Genomic DNA, 8,505 nt, shown 5'->3' with positions numbered 1-8,505 from the left:
ATCCTATGAGACACACTGCTAAAACGCTGTTGATTATGCTTTTAGCTTATGTGTCTGTTTGTCTGTATGCAAACTAGGTGGCGTTACTAAGAGAAAACCTCTACTAAAATAGGTTGAAGACCGTTTATAATGTCGTAAATGGATGGCATCATAATTTTGTGACGGCACCCATTAAAAAAGGATGGAAGACACCTGAAAGAGATCTATTATTACGTCAGAACTTCTGAAGTCATAAAAAAATAACAATGATATAGATGGCCGTATTTGTTGAAAGCGACTGAATACATTTGCTAGAAAAATCGTCTAAATCTGGAGGATCAACGTCACAAATAGATAATGACTTCATTAAAACCAAGAAAGAGAAAGACCTTTTCGGTCATCATAATTAATGAATAGCGGACTATACCATAGCTTTCGTAAAGAGAAGGCCTTTACATTGTCTTGTTCTTCTGCTGACGTCATAATGATTGGTGTTCAGTCACCTAACGAGACTCAGAAATTCCTGAAATAAACTGCCATTTTCAAGAGATTGATAAGTTCTCTAATGCTTATTCCTGTTGACTCTTACGATCATTTTCACAGTATTGCGTATATATATATATATATATATATATATATATATATATATATATATATATATATATATTCCATTCCCATTTTCCTCATGTATGCTCATACTTTCACTACACCGATGAAGACTGAAGGATCGATCGAAAAGTATGCACCTGTAAAAAATGTGTTTAAATTTTTTTTTCATAATATTATTTTATATTCCTGCACGTCACCAATTGAAAACGAATAAAGAAAAGTTATAAGCTTTTATGCTTTTTGTATTCTTTTTTGTACATTTCCATACTGGTAGTAATCGTGACACCCTGCACTGAAGAATCCCGAAAGGATGAAACACTAGTGTCTGTAGGTATTTAATTATTATAGTAAAAAAATAATTATGAAAGCCCCTTTGAGAAATTCGTTTCTTATCGTTGAGCACTTTCCGTTGAATTAAAAAGTCGATCAATTTAGCTCTCATGCGTAGATCATCGTATAACGATTTGATCACTGTCTGTCTGACGTAATAAACATTTAAATTAAAATGTTTAAAATTCAACGCTATTTCACACGGTTAATAGTAGCCGAATGGATACGGTCTCCGCTAATCGAGCCAGAGATGTCTCGTGTCGCGGGGTTCGAATCGTTCGACTGGTAGTAATCGTGACACCCTGCACTGAAGAATCCCGAAAGGATGAAACACTAGTGTCTGTAGGTATTTAATTATTATAGTAAAAAAATAATTATATATATATATATATATATATGATTTTTAATTTAATTAAAATTTGATTTTTAAATTAAAATTTTTTTTTTTTTTAATTTTTAAATTATAAATCACATTACTTAATATTGAATTAGCTCTAGGACATTTAACTATCGAGCTTATTATATATCTAAATTACAACGAGCATTCCTGTATTTTAATTAAACTAGTAATTTCACTATTACATTAAAATACACTTAGCTCTTTAGACTATTATTCTTATCTCCTTTAAATTATATATATATATATATATATATATATATATATATATATATATAGAGAGAGAGAGAGAGAGAGAGAGAGAGAGAGAGGGCGGAGAAAGCACAGAAATACCTGGATTAGGACCCAGGCGTGGGGCAAACTCTTTCGGTGCTGATAGACCCAGAGATCTTTCCAGGTCATCAGTCTACGGGAAGGAAAACTCTGAAACTAAACCTAAGGGGAGGGAGGCCTTTTCAGTCTTGCATGACAACCTTCCTAGAGCTGGTGACTCAAACAAATTACCGGTCTGCAAACCTAAACTGCTTAAGGAGTAGATAGGCACTGTCAATCGCCCTGCTTCCATACTCCTTCTTTGCTTATTATCCAGTCGTAGAGGTCGAATCACAGGACTTTGACAGAAACTCTCAGTGATCGATCTTGCTTCTTGATTATGGCAATGAACGCCGTTTTCCCCACTACCGACACATTCCATCCCTTTAAACTGGGCACTTGGAAGTGCTTGAATGCCGTATAATTGAATGCTATAATGCCAGTGCAAACAGATTGGGTTGATCATCGTCTGATGGGTTGAAGATACCGGATTGACAGTTCCTAGCTGCTGTTTTCGACTGGTAGTACAGGTGCCCTAACTTTTTGGTATCACTTAAAGCGGCTGCTCCATCAACAGTTGAATAATATCGGGATGTTTGTACTGCCATGTCGCGCATGGAAAGGGACCCTGCACTCATCTCCGGTGGGCTTTCCTGAGGCCACAATCGTAGTACATGGAAGGTCAACTGATGGTCTACTTGCGTTGCATGTCTGGTATTCTGCATAACCACTTGTTCAGTACCCCTTACCTAAACTTAAACTCCGTGGGCTTAGAATTTTAGCACTAAGTGAGACTAACCTACACTTTATCCCCTCTAACTACTTTAACATGCCCGGATATCTCCCACTCTGCCGTAAGAACTCTGAAAGACATATGCACGGGCTTGGAGTCTATATTCGTAACACCCTTCCACTAGAATCGGACGATCAAGCCTTTATGTGCTTTAGACTTAACGTGCAACAGAACAGTAGTTACTTTTACTTTCTCTACCGCTCTCCGTCAACCCAGGACTGTACCCTAATAAACAAAGTCTCTGACAGTATAGATACAGCACTTTCCCTCAACACTAGCGCACAAGTGCATGTATTTGGTGACTTTAATATCCACCGCAGCAACTGGCTTGGTACCACAACAAATAGCTTCTGTGTATCTCATTCGTTTCCAACCAGTTTCACAGACCAGCAAGATCTGTAGTAGAATGGGGACAAAAATGGATGGTCACATTCAATACTGCCAAGACTAAACTTGTTTCCTTCAATAATTACAAGAAACCTTCTCTACCACCAATAGCAATGACCAAAAACTCTTTATCTGAAAGTACATCTTTTAAACTCCTCGGCCTAACATTCACAGGAAACATAAGTTAAAACAATTACATTGAGAGTATTGCCAGGACCGCTGCGAAGACGGTAGGTTCTCTCTACCGTGCTAGAAAGCTGCTAACACCCGAAAGTATCCTGTACCTCTAAGTCCACCATTCGCCCATGTATGGAGTATTATTGTCATATTTGGGCTGGTGCATCTGCTACTAGTCTCTCACTCCTAGACAAGGTCCAAAAGAGAGTCGCCAACCTAATAGGTCCTGGACTGTCATCTAAGCTTCAGACTATCCCATCGACGAAATGTTGCATTCCTCTGCCTGTTCTACAAGTACTTTAACGGCGAATGCTCTGACGAACTGCAAGTCTCGTTTTTAATTTAAGGTTTACAGGGGTTCTGAATTTTTTGGTACTTTTTTTTTTACGAGAGCACCCAGCATAGTGTAAATACCAACCTCCCCATGTTAAGAACAGCTTTCAGAATAACCCCCCTATGTTAAGAACGGCTTTCGGAATAAACATCTCAACCTCGAAAGCCGTTCTTAACATGGAGAGATTCGGGTATTTTCACTACGCTGGGTACTCTCGTAAAAAACAAACAAACAAAATATTCAAAACGAGACTTGCTTTTCAAAAAAATGCCGCCATCTTTTTTTTTTTCAAATCCGTTCGGAAAAACTGAATTTTTTTTTTAGATAAAGAACAATAAAAACTACTTGAAAACCCAAACAAATGAGCCAGGTAGGTATAAAATTAACTTTTATCGCCTACAGTGCCATTTATTTCTTATAAATATATATTTATTTTTTTTTTTTGTATAGTGGTTTGTTTGTTAATCTGCTAAATACCCCGTCTTTTTTCTTCCAAGTGACTTGTTTATTGTTATGACCTTCCATTTCTTGTAATAAACAATTTTACCAAGAATTCTTCATAAGTTTTTATTTCGATTATAGCTGAAGAAACTCAAGTTCTTAAGTTTCGGTTTCGATTCAAGCTGATGCACCCAAGTCAGATAGATATATTTTTATTTTTGAAATCAAACTTTATAAGAATCCATAGTAAATTGATTTTATTATAATAAATTTTACATTACGCTGATAGCATACATCCATGCATTCAGCCTCCCTCCTCGTGTAATAACTGCCATGAATATCCCTCATACGACATACAGCCACTTTTTTTTTAAAAAAAAAAGGGACACATTAGGCGAAATCATCTTTACACGCGAGGTACTGGGGTACTAAAAAAGTCTAATATCTTTGAATTCAACACAAACGCCATGACAGGTAGTTTTCAGAACGGTTACCCGACCCTTACATTTTCGTATCGCAGACCTGCTGGAACAGTACTTTTTGTTAAATTTCCACAAAGTTTAAAACTAGCAAAAAAAAAAAAAAAAAAAAAAAAAAATGGTAGAAAAAAATTTTTTTTGTAAAACTAATTAAAAATCCATTCTTGAGCAACTTTTCCAGAAAGATAAAAGCCTGAATGAAAAGCAGAATATAAAGGTTTTTCTACTTTTATTAGTAAAATTTTAAATTTTCAAAAAAAAAAAAAAAAAAAAAAAAAAAAAAAAAAAAAAAAAAAAAAAACACACACACACCATTCACTGCCATTTTTTGTTTCGATATATAACACATTTTAAAAGGTTTTTGAATCCATACTTTTTTTTGTCTAAATCAGATTTAGGATGATTTGCTATAAGAATATGCAAAAATATAATAAGTACATCTTTTATCTCAGTTTATAGATTTCGATTGGCAAAATTAATATATTATGATAGTTTCTTCGAAATCTTCGTAGCATTGACATGAATAAATGAAGTCATTTAGTCCTGTAAATTTCCATGTATTTTTACTGTTTGTTTTGACGATAAAGTGAAAAATCAACTTTATAAGGGTTTAATTTTTTTTTTTTGATAAGCGATACACATTTGTTGCCTACATAACCCCCGAAGTTAAGCAACGATAAGGCTAGTACCAGATGGGTGACCATTTTGGGAATGCTAGGTGCCATATGTGTTGGAAACAACTCCTACATCTAGAATCACGCTTGGTCGTCTTAATCCTGTCTTGCCAGCAGGACCAAGTGGACGAGAGTGTGGTTGATACAAGTCCTCCACGCTTTAAACTAAGTCAAGCGCACGTCACAGCAAAAAGGAAAATAACTATTTGTAGGCCTTTATGGTTTACCATAGATGAGGAAATATCATGTAACAAATTATCGTATTTTTAACAAAATGCGCAGTTACTTATGGAGTTTTTTTTTTGATATCGATTCTTCAAAACATTTCCTATTTAATGGTATATTAGCAATATTGGGCTCCCTAAAGGAAATTAATTTTTCAAAGATTTAAAAATAGTGTTTTTCGAAAATTTGCTAATCTGAAAGAATAACTATAAACATATTTAACCAACTTTTAAACACATTCAAAATTTGAATTTTCAACCTTAAAATCCAATACGTGCGCAGTTTTTTTTTTCGTTTGTTTTATCTACAATTCTCACCCTCCTCCACAATCGAATATATTTTGTACAGTTTCGGCTGATTATTGTAATCACAAATAAAGAAGGGTGGTTTTGTGTGTGTGCGCACACACACACACACACACACACACACACACACACACACACACACACACACACACACACACACACACTTTATTTTTCACTTAATAATCGGTGAAAATTTCATTGATTGGATAATTACTTGATTTTTTGGTAGATTTTTAAGAGATTCCGTCAAAAAAAAAAAAAAAAAAAAAAAAAAAAAAAATACTCCTTCCGATTTGGCCGTGCGTATTTAAAAACGCATCTTACCTGTTTAGAGACCTTGTAGAAGACGATGTGAAGTACTTGATCACACGAGAAATTCGAAGAATTCAGCACGTTCATGTGAGAATTTTAAAGTATATACAGAAAGTGGACACTACGAAGGGCTACAAGACGGCATTAGAGTACGATTTCTATCGGCTCGTAAACAGTATCGACAATTTTTTGAACAGCTGAAAGGACATACATTGTAATTAAATTAGTAACCAGAGTTTTTTTTAAATGTTCAATTATAAATGGTACATAATTTCATCGCAAGGCCAGGATTTTCGACAGTCAATTTAACGGGATTTTTTCTGAAGTCATCAACTTATGAGCAAGAGTTTTATAGAAATGTTAGTTGAGTAAAATAGATACAAATGCCACGGCTTTTTTTTTTTACATAAATTCTATGGGAGTTTAATAGTTGATCAAGATAAACTAAAGATAATTGCTTAAGCACAACTTCAGTTGCATACCAATGCAAAATACACTTTGAGGAAACGTACGAATTACATAACAGTTGAAAATAAAAACGCAGCAAACGTGCGAAAAGTTAAAAATGTTAATTCCAGAGCCCAAATCATAATCGTGGGTCTTATGAAGATACGAAAAACTCTGTGGCAGAGATTATCCCTTACATTTTCTAAGATTAGGCGTTTTTTTTTTCTTTTAGGTGCTTCGGACTCACAGGTAGTTAGAGGGCTTATAGTTTTTACTTTATTTTCAGTGTGAAAACCCATAACAGTATTTTCGGAGCTTACATAGTGTAACTTTAATGAGCCTCTTGCCTCGGGACTTCGTTCGGATACAAAGCTGCTTGTGAACAAGTACTTTCTTTGCTAGAGCTTCAGTCTTCCTTCGTGGGCAAAAGAAGGCCATAAGTATTAAGTGTTGGCCTTTGAGGCCATTAGACAACGCAGTGGACAAGACTTCCTCCCCTGTAGTTCGAAGACGTTTCGATTGGAGGTCAGACACGATAAGGGAGATAATCCTTGGAGGCACTGCTTTGTAGGTAGTTATATGTGAAGGTAAAGTCCGCAGATCTTAATAGTTTTTGTAATCGGTTTTTCTAGGCATTTCATGGGTTTTTACTCTTCCGCGTAGGTTTTCTTTGGACGTTTTTGATGTAAAATGGGGGGTTCACCTCAAATACACAACCGGAATGTTCAAGTAAGATTATCGTTACAGTCCTCTGTCTCCTCTCTCCTGTTGCCTTCTCTCCTGCCTGATCGGGAATCATCTCCCAGCACCCAGAAATGAACATCGTTTTATAGGTTCCATCTTCACGCACACACGAGATTATGCGAGAACGGACGAAATAAAAATGCTGGCCGCCATGTTTGTTCGTCCTTTTCTTCGCCTGAACTCACTCGCTGAGCACCCACGGTAAGACTTCTCTTTCTTGCTTCTAACCACATAAGTATTAAGTGTTGGCCTTTGAGGCCATTAGACAACGCAGTGGACAAGACTTCCTCCCCTGTAGTTCGAAGACGTTTCGATTAGAGGTCAGACACGATAAGGGAGATAATCCTTGGAGTCACTGCTTTGTAGGTTGGCATATGTGAAGGTAAAGCCCGCAGATCTTAATAGTTTTTGTAATCGGTTTTTCTAGGCATTTCATGGGTTTTTACTCTTCCGCGTAGGTTTTCTTTGGACGTTTTTTAGCAGGTTTTTCATCCGAAAGAGTTTTAGATAGTTTAGAAACGGATTCTTCGTCAAGATTCACTTCGACTTTTTCGTCTTCATCGATGGAAACGATTTTCCGAACAGATAGCGGATGCACACTTCTCCGTTGAAAGTTATGTTTACCCACGTTTGTTGGATAGTTTGGCCTTTCTTGTAAATTAAAATGGGATAGAGTAGTTGCTCGCAGAGTCAACTAATTATCACAGTTAAAAGATTCTTAAATATCTCAAATGCTTATCCAAATAATTATCTAAATCCGGAGGTTGGCGAAATTATTTGGCATTGAATAACTGCAAACAATTTCAAAAGCCAAGTTGATAATTCGCCCTGAAAGAAAATACTCAAAACGCATTAATGGGCGACAATTTATGGCCTGTGTAATTGAAGAATTCTGCTTGAAGGGGCCTTAACGCCTCAAGTCTCTCCAGAGTATTGTTGCCACATCTGGGCTGGTGCATTTACCACAAGTATCTCCCTCTTAGATAAAGCCCCAAAAATAGTTGTCAATCAAATCGATCCCACTTTATCAACTAAGCTCCAGCCCCTTTCTCATCGCCGCCATGTTGCATCACAAATATCTTAATGGAATGTGTTGTGATGTTTCGTTTCACTTGTACTCCTTCGACGTACACATCCACGACAAACCCGCTTATCAATAAGATCTCGCTCCTTTACTATTGACGTCTCTAAATGCCAGAAAGTTTTCTATTCTAATAGTTTCTTCCCTCGGGTAGCTAGACTTTGAAATTCCCTTCCCGCTGCCTGCTTCCCTGGCTCTACTAATATGCAGAGGTTTAAATGTAACATAAACAAATATCTTGTTAATCTTTCCTAGTAGCCCCTTACGTTCAAGTGGCTATATGCTTTGTAAGGAGTGAACAGGAGTAAAAGAAAACGGGGGGGTTGTTTAATAAACATTAAAGAAGTCTGAATCGATTACGAGCCGTGAACGTCAGGGATCAGGAAAATAATTTTCCAAACTTCTCTACTCATTTGTATAAATTACAATTCATTGAAAGTTTATAAGAGTCAATGTTCATTTGAGTTCGTATTAATAAG

The 8,505-nt window shown here is 36.2% G+C and overlaps 1 protein-coding gene across 3 annotated transcripts in view; it reads left to right on the top strand.

The window, feature by feature from the left end:
• The first annotated feature begins 7,119 nt into the window (after positions 1-7,119).
• Positions 7,120-8,505, top strand: part of LOC145286240 (nuclear receptor subfamily 2 group E member 1-like) — a 103,555-nt gene continuing 102,169 nt past the window's right edge. For 2 of the 3 annotated variants that reach the window (XM_080135058.1, XM_080135059.1), the window contains exon 1: positions 7,126-7,146. The gene's annotated coding sequence lies outside the window, so the exon portion shown is untranslated. Of the gene's footprint in view, positions 7,147-8,505 lie in introns of all 3 variants that reach the window. The other variant, XM_080135060.1, reaches the window with a different exon arrangement.

The sequence above is a fragment of the Euprymna scolopes genome, chromosome 10 (assembly GCF_053919585.1).
Source record: "Euprymna scolopes isolate OS-2025 chromosome 10, ASM5391958v1, whole genome shotgun sequence".
In the NCBI taxonomy this organism is placed as follows: Eukaryota; Metazoa; Mollusca; class Cephalopoda; order Sepiida; family Sepiolidae; genus Euprymna; species Euprymna scolopes.
Note: the sequence above shows the minus strand (reverse complement) of the source record. Positions and strands in the feature narration are given on the sequence as shown.